Source organism: Saccopteryx leptura, chromosome 3, assembly GCF_036850995.1.
Source record: "Saccopteryx leptura isolate mSacLep1 chromosome 3, mSacLep1_pri_phased_curated, whole genome shotgun sequence".
NCBI classification, from domain to species: Eukaryota; Metazoa; Chordata; class Mammalia; order Chiroptera; family Emballonuridae; genus Saccopteryx; species Saccopteryx leptura.
Genome location: NC_089505.1, coordinates 294,823,216 through 294,839,281, shown reverse-complemented (window position 1 = coordinate 294,839,281; position 16,066 = coordinate 294,823,216). Strand labels below are relative to the sequence as shown.

The following is a 16,066-nucleotide window of genomic DNA, read 5'->3' as shown; positions in this document are numbered from 1 at the left end:
CGCGGGAAGCAGCAAGTTGCTCCCGCCTCTCCGGCGGGTGGGCAGCACCGTGCGCGGGCCGCATACGCGTTCCGCATCCAGGCGGCGGCGCTAGCGGCGGCGACGGCGGCTACAGCACAGAGGGGGCGGTGGCTGCTGCGCTTCGGGCGGCCCGCGCGGCTCCGCTCGCGGCGCTGCCCTCCCGCCCGCGTGCGTGTGCGCCCCGCCCGCGTGCGTGTGCGCGCGCGTGCGCTCGGCCCCGCGGGGCCCCTGCTAGTCTGCGCGCAGCGCCCAGCGCCCAGCCAGCCTCGCCGGCCGCCGAGCGGCTCCGTGGGCGCCCCGACAGCCTGGTCCTCCCCGCCTGCGAGGCAGCCTGGCTCCTGTCACGTGTCAGTGCCCGAGGTCGAGACCGAGAGAAAAACGCGCTTCATTCCTTCTCCCACCGCCATACTGTATTTTGTACCAAATCTCATTTTTATTCCAACATTTTACTCCCGCTCGGTGAGTACCTTCTCAGTGGCATTCTTGTCCTATTCTTTTTTTTTTTTTTGTCCTTTTTTGTTTTTGTTTTTGTTTTTTTCTTCTTTTTTCCCCCCACTTCTTTGATGATTGTTTATATTTAGTGAAGCTGGAAGAGCAAGGTTTTGAGCCTTTTTCTGAATCCAAGTTTTTGTAGCATGCAGTGGTTCTGTAGATGAGGCGCTGTGTCCGGGAGTCCGGACGCCCGTGCCCGCGGGAGCGACTCCGGCAGGATGTGCAACTGGTTTTATGGAAAAAACGATGTGGAGTGTGGTGCCTATTTTTTCTCCTTTGTAAAATAAAATTTAAAAAAAGCATGTTTCTACCTCTTTTTTGGCAGATTCTTTTTCTGATAAGATTTTTGGATAGGTGGGATTGTACGCAGTGTTTACAAGTTTGTGGTTTTGCAATACTGGTACAAACCACTGAGCAAAAACATTTATTTTCCATTTTCTTGGTGCCCTTTTTGGAGCCGGTGAGAACAAATTCGTTTTTTTTTTTCTCCTCCTGTTTTTGATACATTGGTAACGTGAAACTTTTCTTGCAGCTGGTTACTGGTATTATTTTTAAGCAAATACTTTTTTCCTCCTTTAAATTAACGATGACTTTTGCACATTTGACTTTTTTAAAAATCCGAGATAATTTTATGATAGATATCCTGATATCTATATCTATATTATCCCTTCTTCCTCCCTCTCCCCTCCCCTTAAATCAATTTTCAAATGATGGCAGTGGAAGGTTTTTCTGGAAAAAAAAAAATGAAGTGCGGTTTGGTTTCCTTGTCAACGGAGGATGAAGTGAACAGCTGAGCAGCTCGCAGAGAGCAGGTACTTGGTCCCCTTGGAGGCGTTTCCCGGGTTTGCAATGGCAACGCTGGTCCTGGAGAGGACGCGTGTGTGTGTGTGTGTGAGTGTGTGTGTACGTGTGCGCACGCCCGCGGGGGGCACAGCCTTGCGGGGCGCTGGGGAAAGTCCTCTGTCTTCGATCCTTTTTTGGATGTGCGCAAAATACAGTCCCTCTTCGGCTGCGCCCAGGTCGTCTCGGCGGTGGCCGGGCGGCGTCTGCGCCGCAAGCGGGTGGCGGCCGGGGACACAGCATCCCCTGGGCCCTGTAAGTTCTCCGAGGGCCATTTGCAGAGCCCAAGGGGCGAGGGCGGAGAGGACGCTGCACGGGCCAGCGGGCGACCCCTCGGAGCGCGGGAGAGACGGGAGGGAACAGCAGGGAAGCCTCCTCCCCAGGGGCTGGCCGCTGTCCACGCGGGCCGGGCGTTGGGGACCCTTCCAAATCTCGGAGGATGGCACCACCCTCTGCGCGCTCAACTCGCGCTCCTCCTCTTTGCTCGGATTAAACAACGCAGTAGGTCTTTCCCAGCCTGGTTGTTGGTTCCGAAGGGTGTTGCTGTCTTAGTCTGTTGTCTTTGCATCCTTTCTTTTTCCGGTGTACTGCTGGGTTTTGAGGGCTTGCTGGCATCTTCCGGGGAATGGGGAAACAGTTACTTTCAATGATGAGCAGTTGGGAATCATAATGAGGATGAAACAGTTAGTTTGTAGTAATGAGAATACTTCCCGAAGGGACAATTGCCTTATATTTGGGTTGTAAAGAAACAGTGTGTACCCTCTTTAGAAACACTTCATAGCGGTTGCAAAGGTTTTCCCCTGAGAACCCCGCACAGGGCAGATAGGGGTTGATGATGGTGTTGATTTTGTGTGTTGGTAGCATTACAATGATCTGTGGTAAATGCACTCTATGGAGTTTGTGATAGTTCATATTGTTCTGTTACATGTTTCCAGTATAATGCAGCACTACTTTTGGGAGTTGACCGGTTGGTAATAAAAAGTCTTTTGTTGTACTTAACTCAGTAACAGAATCTGCTGGAAAACTTGATATTCAAATAAATTTTGTGTCTTATTTTACATTTTAAAATCTGGAGGGGAACTGTTATTTAAATTATTTGATTTTGCAGCTTTGATTTCCTATCGTATTTTCCTAAATGAGAAGTTCAGCCTTAAATGCATCATTTGAATTAATTTGTATTCTGTTAAAATGAGTGTAAAGCAAATCTTTTTATCTCTCAGACTTAGTTTTCTTCTCTGTTAAGCTATAAATATAAAAACTAATTCCTTCACACAGAAAGGGCCATAACAAAGGGGTTAATAACAAACTGTGGCTTTTTCAAACAAATATTCTTCTAAGTCTGTAACCTCAGTGTGTGGAATGAGAAGTTTTATGCCTGTATTTCTTTTGGTGGTAATAGAATTAGGAATACAAATGATCATGTATCTGTAGAAGAATAAAATGTATTGTAGTATCTAGACAGACAGATATCTATCTATCTAATTATCTATCTATCTATCTATCTATAATTCACCGTGTCTCATCAGAGGTCTTTGGAAGTTTCAGTGTGAGTTATTTTTGTAGTCAGGGTATCTTTTCTCTGTTAAGAATGTCCCATTGCATTTATATAAGGAAGATGGGTTATGTCCTGTCTGTAGACTACCAGACTTGGTATCTGAAGAATGTAGTTCTAAAATTTAACTCAGATACTATGTTCATTAAACTTTAAATTGTGGTTTGTGTGTGTTTGTAATGAGCACATTATTAAAATGCAGCCTTTCACATGGTTTGAACAACTAACAAACATTAAAAAAAACATTCACAACATTCTGGGTTTTGTAAATCATTTTTTCTCATAATCATGCTAAGTAAAAATGCAGGATAATGCATATGTACAATATTTCTTTGCAGGTTGCATGCCGCATGAAACATTTAGTTCTTTGAAAAGAGGCAGAGTGAGTGAGTGAGAAACAATCTGAACAATCAAACCAGACTTTTCATTGAGGACCAATTGTTGCCTAAAGTAGCAACCTGTCTTACAATTAGGGCAGAATTGGAGCTGTGCTTAATCATATAACCAAATGAGATTGAACCACAATGGGCTGAAGAAGATTTTAATGTGGGAGCCACGTATGTGCTTGTGCTTTGAATTCTGTAAGTAAAGATCATAGTAAGAACCTGTGGTCATCTTGGGTTTTCATTTAACATTCACCATTAGTTATATTGTATGCTTATGTTACATTTCTGCTACAGTCACATTTTTGAAATTTCCTCCTCTGTAGGTCATATTAGTAATTCTATAACTCTTTAAACTGGTTACCTATTCTGTGAGTTTTTTGGTTTAAAAATCTTTTGAGTGTGGTACCCTGTGGTTAGCACCGTCTACTGGTTTGTCATGGAAATGATAATGTTCTTTCATTCAGGAAGCAACCCATCCAATGATTCTGAACAACTTAGTTGTGCAAATCGTTTTTAGTTGCTTACAGAAATAGAAAAAATATATATATATACATATATTTTTCAGAGAGAGAGGAAGGTGGGGATGAGGGAAAGAAGACATAAGTTAAATTGGCTATTGGACCAGTGACTAATCTCAAGAATTTTAATATCTGAATTTCGATAAAGAAATCATCAGAAACTTAAAACAGCCTTTTAAATTTCCTGGTACTATAGAAAAGCTCTAAGAACTTTTATGGGATGGTAAAATTTAGAAATTTTTAAAAACCCTGGATTCCTGAATTAATTCTGCAGCTTCTGTCTTAGTCTTGAACATTATAGAGAAAGCAAACCCTACCCAGTATCTCATCTTGAGTGTGTGGTCTGTCCAATAATTTTTGAATGAAGAAATTTATATTATTAAAAGTAAACATTTAATTATTTCTTGTATTCGGTCTTACATGGTTATAGAAAGCAAGTGGCACAGTGATTTTTCTCGCTGTTCAGGAAGCAGTCTGTGCTGCTGTTACAGCGAGAAAGGGAGAGAAGTTTGAAACACACTTTTATAGAGGCACTCATGTGTAAGTGCCAGAGATAAACTGCATTTTTTAAAAGATGGGTTATTTTCTCTAATTTTTATGAAAAGCAAATGGTTAAATGAACTAGTATAATTTAAGCAAACAAATGGCACTTTAGAATATAAAAATAATAGGATAGAAAAAACAATGCACATATATTTTATTTACCAAAATACATATTTTCCTAGTTGAAAGAATTATGTGCTGTATACATGGATAAGTTTTCCTTAAGTGAGAGAGTCAATTTTGAAGCCGCTAGTAAGAAGGAAGTGAAGCAGCTCCCATGACTGTTAGAGTTTAGAAAGCATTCTACTGGAGTCAGACCCAGGCGTGCTTTGTTTACTGCTTACTGATATTCTAAGCAACTAATTACATTGTACATCAAAACAGATGAAAGTCAACAGGGAAAGTAGAAGTAAAGTGGATATTTAGAAATGTTTGCATGATCAAAAGGAAATTGAAGAAGTTGTTTTTAATTACAATTTAATTAATTTATTCTTCTCTTCCCTGACTTTTGAAAACTTCTGTTTTTAAATGGTGATAAGCTGTGACTCAAAAACCAAAAAAACAACCAGTTATATCTTCATTTCTTTTATCACATTGCCAATAAAGAAAACTCTATTTTGTGTATAAAAAAGCTGAGGTATTAATGTATTTTATTTTTTAAACCACTTATGGAGCTCTGGAAAGTAATCAAGAACTGATTTCAAAAAAAATCTTCATTGATTTAATATTATTGTTATTATTTTCTTATTGATTATAATTATTATTATTGCTACTTCTAGTGACTTTCACAAATGTTTTTAAAATCCCATTTTTTATCGTGTAGTAGTATTTTTTAAATGAAATAAATTTTTTATTAGTAATTGACAGTAGCAACATAACAGTGGCAACATAACCATTCACATTAATGACAGGGAGGACAATTATTTTTCCTAAATTATGACTTTGAAGACAATGTTATTATGTAAAATTTAAGTAATAGGTAATTCCTGAATGTAATAAACCTGTTACACATTTAGCAAGTCATCTGTTATGTAAATATTGTATTGCCATTACTATTTCTATATTAAATATTGACCTGAAGAATACATATATGGAACCCACCTATTACTAAATTTTGATAGTTTTGCCTATTCTCATAGCTTTTTGAGTTTAAAGGAAATATTGAGGAATTTATTTCCTGTTGTTGCCCATTTGTTTTGTTGGAATTTTGTTAATTGGCAAATGGACATGATGCAAAATTGATTTTGTATTTTTCCAGTTCTTTCATAATTTTAAAGTTTTTTTTTCCTTTGTTTTGCTTTATCTTGCTGTTATTCTGGGATTGAATACTGGAAAATATGGAAGTATTGATTTAGTTTTCTCTACATGTTTCTAGCCACAGAGAGGGCAGGTGGAGACCCTGAGTTTGTGTTTAGGATGGATGTCCTCCAGACTGTCTGTCCTTGGAGACTCCTTAGTGGGGACAAGGTTGAGAGATTGCTTCCATGGTCCACGTGTAAATGTTACAGGAGACAGAATTATAGTAGGTGCATGGGGACCCTGTCCTGTTCTCTGGCATGTGTGATGAATTTCATCACTAAGCACCTGCAATAGAGATTTTATTTGTATAAGCCCATTTCATAAAATTACATTTAGCTCATCAATTAATAGCCTCACAGGCATCCCCAAACTACGGCCCGCAGGCTGCATGTGGCCCCCTGAGGCCATTTATCCAGCCCCTGCTGCACTTCCGGAAGGGACACCTCTTTCATTGGTGGTCAGTGAGAGGAGCACTGTATGTCGCGGCCCTCCAACGGTCTGAGGGACGGTGACCTGGCCCCCTGTGTAAAAAGTTTGGGAACCCCTGGCTTAGAATAATACTTTTCTTAGACTATTTTGTCTAAACTTTGACAGCCAATATTAATTACATTCATTCAAAATCCATGTGTCTGGAGAAAACATTTATACACATTGTGATAGCCATATGCTGAATTCTCACAGGAGCAACATAGTTTGAGTCTGCTTGGAGATTGTTAGCAGGCTGGGGTCAGGGAAGGCTATTTTCTCATGAAGTCTGATGTGAAGAGAAGCCATGTAAACACACTTCCGTTCGTCCTTCCCTTGGTGAGTAGGTACTCTCATCATTATTTTATATTTTTGAGGGAACTGTGTCTTGAGAGAGAGATATAACTCACCCCTGGCTGCACAGGAGGTCAAGGGACAAGTGACAGGACTATTAGAATTGACTTCAAGCCCCTCATCATGTAGAGTCATATTGCATTTGTGGAGAGGACATTTTTGTTTGTTTGCTTGTTTTTTCTCTTAATATACAATAACTATTATGTATTTAATCTTGGTCCATTATTTAAAATGGCTGTATTTTGGCAGATTTTCATTAGGGAGCACTGTGACCAGAATTAACAGAAATGACACCCGTTATACAGAGACTCTTGCTAGTCCTGAAAGGGTCTCCAGTAACCATCCCATCATCACACATCTCTCCAGGATTCTAGGACTTTCTGAAGAGAGCCCAACATGTGGAACTTTGTGAGGGACCATCAGTGCATTGTGGTTGGAGGAAGAGATGGACCTGTGTCTGCAGAGGCTTTGCGAAGACCCCTGGGACAGCACTCAGCAAATGTTTAATATGTACAGAGTGTAATCTCTACTCTGGATGTTTTTGCAGTCGACGTGGAAACAGTCTTTTGCGTAAGGAAAAGGGAACAGCCAATTCTTTCACCTTGCCGCCAGTCTATAAGTAGAGATGTCTCTTCTGTCTCCCAGCATCTCCCTGCCATCATCATCTCCATTTCAGGACTTTGCGAGGACACATATTTGGGGGTGACATTTCTCAAGCTTATTTTTACCTGTTTATTAGTGAGATGAAACAGAGGTAACAGCAAGGTTTTATTTCAGGACGCTGTTTCTAATGACCCTTTGAGATGCATAAAAACATATCCCGTTATTGAATAGTTTCCTTGGAACTTGAAAAAGAGACTTTTTTTTTTTCAAGAAAGAGGGGGAAACATGACCCAGAGTGGAGGCAGTGGGAATGAACAGGATGCAATGGACTTCACCGATGAAAATCTACAAGTCCCTAAATCAGCGGATGTGGAGTCTAGGGCAAGGGACTACTACAGGCTGCCTTTGAATTTGGAACACGGGTCTTTTGAAAACTATTAGCATGAAACACACCATGAGGAAATAAACATACCCGGAGGAAAGCCTATTTGGTTAGGGGGTGCAGGGGGGAATGGGTCACCTTTGCACACGACCTTACCTCCTGGATGAATGATTGATGTGCACTTGAAGTGTAGATGTGGAATAGAAAAACAGTCTGAAAGCTCCAAAGATAGCACAAGGTCATCCGCATTAAACTGTAGGAGGGTGTAAATCACCTGAACGCAAAAGTTTGGAGAACACCAACATTTTTCTGAGTGGAGGTCCAAGGAGGTGGTTAAAGACAGAAAGGGAAACAAGAGGCTAGCCACTGAATTTCATTTTCAGGAGCGAGTTTCAGAATGTTCTAAGAAGGCCGGTGTGATCAATAATTGCAAAAGCAGTCATCCATTAGAGAGGAGGGACATGCCACCCGTGCATTGGCAGTTGTTCCGCCCTGGCTGGGCACTGGGGATTCAGAGGGAAGTACCACAAATAAGGACCCTGCCTGCGGGGAGTTTGCCATCTCATGGTGACATTTGTCTACTCAGATATGTGCAAGGTCCTACACTAAGATGAAATGGTTTGGGGACAGGAGCTTGAGGAATGTAGCAGAGATATGCAAGAAGTCTAGAAAAAAGATTCCAGAGCATGAAAGAGGAGCTTTGATGAAACTATAACAGCCTTTTGCTGTCACATTAGTCCCAACACCATTCTGTCACATTCTCTAGCAATACTTAGTATGGATTCTGAACGGGACAAGCAAACAGTTGGTGTATACGTGATTAGAAGATTAGCAAGGCATACATACGTCAAACTGAAAAACTGGGCTTTCCAGAGAGAGGAAGTATGTTGTAGAAAAGACTGGTCATGACCCGACACTGGCAAAGGGCAGCCCCCCACAGATGGATGGACTAAGGACAGGTAAGATTTGAGAGCCTGAAATTCAGGGTGAAAACGGTTAGCAGGTTCACTGTTTTTAATTGAATGAGAGAAGCACATAGATGGATGGTTTGGGTCAGAGGAGAATATTCTATTTCCAGATTTTGAAAGTGAAGCAGAGCGCAATGATAAACACATTTTGGATTTTGAGAAGGTGCGTGGCCGATGCTATTGATGTTGAGAAGTTAGTGTTGTGAGGGGAGTGTTAATGTTTAACTTAGGTAAAGGATTTTTAAAAAATCCACAATGAGACAAAAAGGGAAAAGCTAAAAAGGAAACGTTAAAAATGCATGCTAGAATTTTCTATGACATTCCTAGAGGCTTAGAATTAACTGCCAGAAGGAAGTCCAGCTACCAGGTGGATAAACACCTACTGTTCCTGCTAGTTCTGTTGCTCCAGGTGTTCCTACTTCTTTCTGTATGAAGAGCATCTTTCAGAACCAGGCTGACAGCCAAATGCTTGGTCATATTGGACCCCCATCCCTGTAACTCCAGGGAAGGATATATTATTACCCTAGGTACCAGTATCTCGGAGGAGATGGAGGATCAGACAGGTGGTTTGTCAACTGTGCTGTGCTGTCAGATTGCTGAGCAGAGATCTGGACCCAGGCCCGTGTGCTCCACAGCACGACTGTGTCCCTCCTCACCTTGTTTAAAAGATGGAGCAGCAGAGATACGTGGCTTTGTACATCATCAGGTCAGTGCTATCTGTTGAGTGAATTGAGCACACTCACACAGCTGGTTCCCTGTGCGTGGAGATTTAAGAACACACAATGCTTTCCTTCTGAGCTGGGCTACAAGAGGTTCTTGTCCTCATATCCTTCTGTAGGCTTTCTGCTGTGGGCACAGTGGTGAGATTCTTTATTCATTCTGCCGCTGTCTGTTGGGAATTCAAGTCACTGAGTTTTAGGAGATTTAAAAAGGTTGAAAACAAGACAAGACACCGAACCTGTCCTCGTGAACTGACAGTCTACTCGGGGAAGGAAAAGTGCATGTGGAAAATGACAATGCACAAAGCTTTTAGAGCTGAGGAAAGTCAAGATTTCGATTATTGAGGCACTTGAAAAAATCTGGATGCAGTACCTCTCTTTTCCAGTGACTTGAAAAGGTCCGCAGCCTGAGACTTGCCAGTATTCTCTTTACATTGAGTCCAAAGTTTGGAAAATATGAAACGACAGGGCACACATGTGGCCAGAAAAGCAAAAGGCCCAAGGAAGAGAGAGAGGATAAGAGCAACAAGGTTTAGAGAGGGCCTTCTTGAAAGAAAATCGGAAGAGGAACAGGAATGATTGATTTTCAATAAAAAAGGGTCAACAGTAAAAAGGAACAATTACTATGACCATGTGACTTTGTATTTATACATATCGTATGCCTTAAAATACAGTCCATTATTTTGGAGAATTAATTTTGTTTTAGAATATATTGAAATTACTCAAAATAACAAATAATATCTTATTAGAAACTGTTAAAAACTATAAAATATAAAATGAGTACAGGATACCTATGATTTTAGATATTTTAGATGGACAATATGTATTAATTCCACCTTATCCATAAGGCAAACATTCCAAGACACCCCCTCCCCATACATGCCTGAGACTGTGAATAGTACAGATCCTTATATACCTGTGATAAAGTTTAATTTATAAATTTGGAACTATAAGAGAGTGGTAAAAATTAATGATAAAATAGAAGAGTTATGTTATCATAAACATTATGTGAATGGCTTTGTGACCATTATTTGGTACAATAAGGGTGACTTGAACACAAACTCTGAGATTCTGTGACAGGTTTTCTGATAGTCAGGACTGCTGCTGAGTGACTAATGAGCGGTGATCAGACAGGTGACTTGCATGAGCATATAGAGTGTGGAGACAAGGGATGATTTATGTCTCAGGAGGGACAGAGCAAGCCACCCTATGCAATTTTAAAACATCTAGAACAGGGGTCCCCAAACTTTTTACAGGGGGCCAGTTCACTGTCTCTCAGACCGTTGGAGGGCCGGACTATAAAAAAAAACTATGAACAAATCCCTATGCACACTGCACATATCTTATTTTAAAGTAAAAAAACAAAACGGGAACAAATACAATATTTAAAATAAAGAACAAGTAAATTTAAATCAACAAACTGACCAGTATTTCAATGGGAACTATGCATCCTCTCACTGACCACCAATGAAAGAGGTGCCCCTTCCGGAAGTGCGGTGGGGGCGGATAAATGGCCTCAGGGGGCCGCATGCGGCCTGCGGGCCGTAGTTTGGGGACCCCTGATCTAGAAGACACATTAAAAAAGTAAAAAGAGCCCTGGCCAGATAGCTAAGTTGGTTAGAGCATCGGAGTGAAGCACAGAGGTTGCCGGTTTGATCCCCAGTCAGGGCACATACAGGGACAGATTGATGTTCCTCTCTCTCTCTCTCTCTCTCTCTCTCTTTCTCTCTCTCTCTCTGCCTCTCTCTGTCTCTCCCTTCCTCTCTGGCTAAAATCAATCAATAAATAAAAAAAATAAAATCAAAAGAACCTGATCAGGTCATGGCACAATGGATAGAGTGTCAGACTGTTATACAGAAGACCCAGGTTTGAAACCTGGAGGTTGTCAGCTTGAGCGCTGGCTCACCACCTTGAGCATGGGGTCACTGGCTTGAGCGTGGGATCATAGACATGACCCCATGGTTGCTGGCTTGAGCCCATGGACATTGGCTTGAGAGGGGGCTCACTGGCTAGGCTGGAGCCTCCCGGTCAAGGCACATATGAGAAAGCAATCAATGAACAACTAGGGAGCTGCAATGAAGAATTGATGGCTTCCCTTCTGTCTCCCTTCCAGTCTGTCTGTTCCTCTCTCTCTCTCTCTCTCTCTCTCTCTCTCTCTCTCTCTCTCACACACACACACACACACACACACACACACACTAAAAAGAAACAGGTGAAATTTTTTTTTTTTTTTTTTTTTTTTTTTTTTTTCATTTTTCTGAAGCTGGAAACAGGGAGAGACAGTCAGACAGACTCCCGCATGCGCCCGACCGGGATCCACCCGGCACGCCCACCAGGGGCGGTGCTCTGCCCCCCAGGGGGCGATGCTCTGCCCATCCTGGGCGTCGCCATATTGCGACCAGAGCCACTCTAGCGCCTGAGGCAGAGGCCACAGAGCCATGCCCAGCGCCCGGGCCATCTTTGCTCCAATGGAGCCTTGGCTGCGGGAGGGGAAGAGAGAGACAGAGAGGAAAGCGCGGCGGAGGGGTGGAGAAGCAAATGGGCGCTTCTCCTATGTGCCCTGGCCGGGAATCGAACCCGGGTCCTCCGCACGCTAGGCCGACGCTCTACCGCTGAGCCAACCGGCCAGGGCTGAAATTTTTTTTCATAATGTTTTAGGTAACCCATTCTATCAAAAATGATCATTTCAACATGTAGTCAATATAATTTTTTTGTTTAATATTCTCCATGTTTTGTACTAAGTCTTTGGAAACCAGTTTGTATTTTATGCGGCCAGCAGAACAAGCCACCTCTTAAGAGCTCAGTATTCACATGCGCTAGTGACGGAGTGTTGAGTCTCTGCACTGTGTCACGTTTTTAAATTCTTCTTGGCACCTCTTTCTTTACTAGAAATTAGTCAAGACATTTCTGAAATACTCTCTGATTGTCTCAGCTTTGGCTTTCACTTTTTATTAAGAATCTAAACTGACATTCATTGAAGTTTATTTTTGTTTTTACTAAAACCTGATCCCCAAATATGACCAGTTGGCTAAGCAATGTTAATTAATATTTCTTGAAAATTTGATTTTATCATTCTGTGTGTCACAAGAACAGAACTTGCAATGTAGAAGGGGCAGACTGATAAATCGAATGTTTAGGGTTAACATGGTATCTTATATTATATCACAGGATTAATTTTCCTATGTAATTCTACTCACAAAATATGACCATAATTAAGTGAATAAAGTCAAACCAGCTTTTGGTGAGCATGCACCTTAATGGAAACTCCTCAAGTTGATAGATTATTATACAGTGCGTGTAGTCTTTAAGAGTGAAGGGATTTAGTAGCTTTCGTTAAAACTTGTGAATCATCAAGAATTTAATGGGGGACTATGGGCATTGAATTTTGATGTGTTATCTCTTATTATTTGGTTGTTTCAGAGCTAAGTTACCTCAGTCTTCCATGTATGGGTCTTTCAATGTGTGTGTGTGTGTGTGTGTGAGGGACTATAACCTAGTGATTATGAGTGAGTGGGCAGAAGAGGGAATTAATTGCTTTTAAACAGTTTTTTGAAAGAATTTTAGGTATCTAGTTACCATAGAATATCAAATTAGCAGAGTACCATATTTCCCCATGTATAATATGCACCCATTTATTTTTATTTTTTTGTGACAGAGACAGAGACAGTCAGAGAGAGGGACAGACAGGAAAAGGGAGAGAGGAGAAGCATCAACTCTTCGTTGCAGCACCTTAGTTGTTCATTGATTGCTTTCTCATATGTGCCTTGACTGGAGGCTACAGCAGACCAAGTAACCCCTTGCTCAAGCCAGCGACTTTGGGTCCAAGCTAGTGATCCTTGCTCAAACCAGATGAGCCCACACTCAAGCTGGCAACCTTGGGGTTTCGAACCTGGGTCCTCCGCATCCCAGTCCATTGCTCCATCCAATGCACCACCACCTACCTGGTCAGGTAATATACACCCTTTTTCAAAAAATTTGGGGTCTAAAAACTAGATGCATCTTATACAATGGTTGTGGCATTTTAAATGCCAAATGGAACTGAGGACAAGGCAATATATGAAGACAGTAGTGATTTGTCATCTGACACAGATTGGGACAAGCTAATGGATGGGAGTTTTGACAGTGATGAGGAGTTGTATGAATTTTATGATAACACTTAAATTTAATAACTTGAAATAATACTTTTTTTTAATATATTTTGGGCCCCCAAATTAAGATGTGTCTTACACATGGGGAAATATGGTAGTTTTCATTCTTTTACGCATCTTTGATACAATGTCTCTTTGTCACAAAAAGATGCTTGACATATTAAATATAAACTGTACCCTGAGACCGATTTTCTCTTTTTGATGCTCGTGAAAGGTGTTTAGAAATATTCAAAGCATGTTAATTCCAGACTTTGGGTTCTGAGTTTTTGACCAAATGTTCCATAGATGTGATTCAGGTGTAGAACTACAAAACCAATTTATTTCAAAATATTAATTAACTGGTGATACTTATTTTCCCTTCATGTCAAAAATGTAATTTTGAACTTGGTATCCTTACTTACCTAGTGATTGTGATGCTACTGGTCTGTCTATTAGATCTGCAGTTGCAGATGTTTGCTTTTTATCTTCCTGAGGTAAGGGAGAGCCGTTCAGTGTATCCAGCAGATGGTGAAATACCATGACCCCAGATCAGGTTCATAACATACCTGAGAGACAAGGAAGGTAATTGTGGGTTTCTTACAAGTGAAATAAAGTGGTCCTGTTATTTTCTTTAAGGAGCAGGAAGTTTGATATAGAATAATTCATTCTCAAAAGCCAACATTTTAATTTTATACTTTATTAGGAGACTTTTCTCCAAGTAACTAAATTGATGCACCTGTTCTCAATAAATGCATATCTTTTAAAAATGAAATGAAAATAAAAGATGTGTAATAAGTCAAAGGGAAGCACTGTTAGTATGATAGTTTTGATGTTGAAATTTTAATTGCATACTAGTAAGAAGACTTACAATCATATCTCCTTTTATGTGTGTGTGTATGTGTATTTTTCTGAAGTGAGCAGTAGGGAGGCAGAGAGACAGACTGCTGCATGTGCCCGACTAGGATCCACCCGCATGCCCACCAGGGGGCGATGCTCTGCCCATCTAGGGCATTGCTCCATTGCAACCAGAGCCATTCTAGCGCCTGAGGCAGAGGCCATGGAGCCATCCTCAGTGCCCGGACCAACTTTGCTCCAATGGAGCCTTGGCTTGGCTATAGGAGGGAAGAGAGAGACAGAGAGGAAGGAGAGGGGGAGGGGTGGAGAAACATATGGGCACTTCTCCTGTGTGCCCTGATGCTTTACCACTGAACCAGCTGGCCAGGGCCCACATTTTCTTTATTCATATTATTTGATTTATATTCTTAAGTTTTTTGTTAAATTTATAATAAACAACTGTAATTATATAATATATTGTATCATTTATGTATTTTGTATAATCACATAAAATGTATGTATATTATAATGTAGAATATTATATATAGTTAAAATTTTTCTCCACTTGACATAAGCTGTAAACACACTGTGAGTCACTGCTGTTTGCAACATAATTGTAATTCAGGGGTCCCCAAACTATGGCCCCGCGGGCCACATGCGGCCCCCTGAGGCCATTTATCCTTCCCCCGCCGCCGCACTTCCGGAAGGGGCACCTCTTTAATTGGTGGTCAGTGAGAGGAGCATAGTTCCCATTGAAATACTGGTCTGTTTGTTGATTTAAATTTATTTGTTCTTTATTTTAAATATTGTATTCAATATTTGTTCCCGTTTTGTTTTTTTACTTTAAAATAAGATATGTGCAGTGTGCATAGGAATTTGTTCATAATTTTTTTTTATAGTCTGGCCCTCCAACGGTCTGAAGGACAGTGAACTGGCCCCCTGTGTAAAAAGTTTGGGGACCCCTGTTGTAATTGTTGCATAGTATTTCACTGTAGCAATGGACTTGGCCTCACCGCTCTGTGCCTCACCGCTCTGTGAATATTTTAGGTGGCCCTTCTTGCCTTTCCCTGATTGTTATTTTAACTAAGGTGTGTTCTCATGCTTGCAGCTTTGTGAGTGTGTTTTATTGCAGTGTTATAGCATTATACACACTTAATTTGGTATGAATCCATATATATTTTTGTGTTATATTTTTCATGAAAACACAAGCCTAGCACTTCACCCAATGTTCAACCAAGGAAGTTGTCTTCTTATTTAGTGTTGGTATAAAAGCAGATTGGAAAAAAAAAGGCAGATTGGATGGGGCTTACAGATGATATATATTTAAAGAAACAACATAAAATCATGTCTAAGTAGTATAGAATCTATTGAAGTTATTTTCAGGAGCCAATTTTACATACCCTGTAGGATGATTTTAGACCTAACCACTAGGGGACAGGCAATGCAATAGCATTTTTAGGACATTCTTACATAGGCAATGACATTTTGAACATTTAGTTTTTAAAATAGCCTAACATTTTAAAATTTAAGTTTACAATGTTATAACGATTTCTTAATATTTCACCACATGTAGGTGTATTAACTTTTGAGTACTGTGATTGCTTAATAGCACAGCTGATAACAGTTTTGGGGGTGTTTTTGGTGATATATCACTCACAGGTGAAAATTACTTTGCACCATATAACATAATAACAGTACTACATGGGGAAGGAGTAGAGACAGCAGTAATGTTTGCAATTGTAAATTAGGTATTTACAGCGACACAAGGAGAGAATTCTAGTCATTTCACAAAGAAAGGAACGGAATGGAAACAGCTGCGGATGGTGTTTCCCATCCATCACTCGGGTGAACTGGGTTGCTAACCTGCCCCCGGAGAGAGCCTCGTGCTGCGGTGGTTCCTGGAGCAGAGAAGCTGTAGGTGCATTTTGAGCGCGGTCTCCTGCTGAGTCTGGTGGAGTTGCCA

At 41.0% G+C, this 16,066-nt stretch overlaps 1 protein-coding gene across 4 annotated transcripts in view; it reads left to right on the top strand.

The window, feature by feature from the left end:
- Positions 1–312: 312 nt before the first annotated feature.
- The window catches only part of RALYL (RALY RNA binding protein like), a 618,546-nt gene continuing 602,792 nt past the window's right edge, over positions 313–16,066 (top strand). For 2 of the 4 annotated variants that reach the window (XM_066372428.1, XM_066372426.1), the window contains exons 1-2: positions 392–480; positions 1,231–1,325. The gene's annotated coding sequence lies outside the window, so the exon portion shown is untranslated. Of the gene's footprint in view, positions 481–1,230; positions 1,326–1,584; positions 1,609–16,066 lie in introns of those variants that run through there. The other 2 variants (XM_066372430.1, XM_066372427.1) reach the window with 2 other exon arrangements.